The 1,082-nt window shown below is 26.8% G+C and overlaps 1 non-coding gene across 1 annotated transcript; it reads right to left on the bottom strand.

Annotated features, from left to right (window-relative positions):
* Positions 1–718: 718 nt before the first annotated feature.
* On the bottom strand, positions 719–791 carry LOC113190568 (small nucleolar RNA SNORD56). Its single transcript, XR_003301789.1, has one exon. It is a non-coding gene; the product is annotated as a small nucleolar RNA SNORD56 (small nucleolar RNA).
* Positions 792–1,082: the final 291 nt, after the last annotated feature.

Below are 1,082 nucleotides of genomic sequence, written 5' to 3'. Positions count from 1 at the left end.
AACAACAAATCACATTATTAAGCTGTTTTGAAAATGAAAAGAAGCTTAAATGTAGCTTGAAGACAAGATTAAAAGGGCAAAGAAACACTTCATTTGTCTTCTACCACATTTTAATCATACCAAAGAAGAGTGAAATCTGTTAAAATGTATAAAATTGCCCAACGAGAAGCTAACCAATTTATAAAACCGAGGAAGCCATGGCAAATGTCTTTTTGTAAAGCTATAGCACTAGTTTTAAAATAATCAGTTTCTGGTTGCAGTTATCTCCTAATTTGCAGAGCAGAAATCTGAATATATATGCTAGTAAAAACAATAATTAACAAGTTCCATTTTCATAAAGTTATTCATTTTAGATTTGAAAGTAAATTGTTGTCAAAAATAATTTGAAGGCAGCTGTTTCCAATTACACTTATTTTGACAACTGAAAATGAGTAAACAAACCAAAAATAGCTTTAATATTTTGATCAATATAGCTCCTTAATACTAAATAAAATAATGAAGCTTTATATGAGTATACAATTTAAGAAATACATTTAAATATTTTAAAATGATTTTCTTCAGTTCTTGGAAATTCATTTTTACAAAACTGGTATATGATAGACAAAGCATATTTTTTTAAACATAAGAATTTGAAGAAGCAATCCCTAGTTTATAAGTCAAATATTCAAATAAACTCCACATAAGCTTCATAAAAAAATTTCCACTATTTTTTTTAGCTTCACTCAGACCCAAAGGATCAACATTTAAAAAGACAAACTGCTATTGATGAAGGATTTCACCATACTTGATATTTGAAGAATAAGTCAATAAAATAATATAAATGTGACTCAGATCTTATAAAGATTTTCCATTGTATCAAACGAAGATTCCAACTCTCATTCTTTAAAACAAAACAAAACTTTATCAGAACTTCAACTTTTTTACTTTATATTTAGAAGGAAAGATTTTTTTCTTCCAAAACAAAGACATAAATAATGAAGATGAGGTGAAATATGAGCAAGAGAATGTGTTGCCAAGCATAATACAGACTTAGAATAATATAGCAAAAACAACACAAGAATCTGGATTTTTCTTTTCTTTTT

This window comes from Urocitellus parryii, chromosome 12 (genome assembly GCF_045843805.1).
Source record: "Urocitellus parryii isolate mUroPar1 chromosome 12, mUroPar1.hap1, whole genome shotgun sequence".
Lineage (NCBI taxonomy): Eukaryota > Metazoa > Chordata > Mammalia > Rodentia > Sciuridae > Urocitellus > Urocitellus parryii.
Note: the sequence above shows the minus strand (reverse complement) of the source record. Positions and strands in the feature narration are given on the sequence as shown.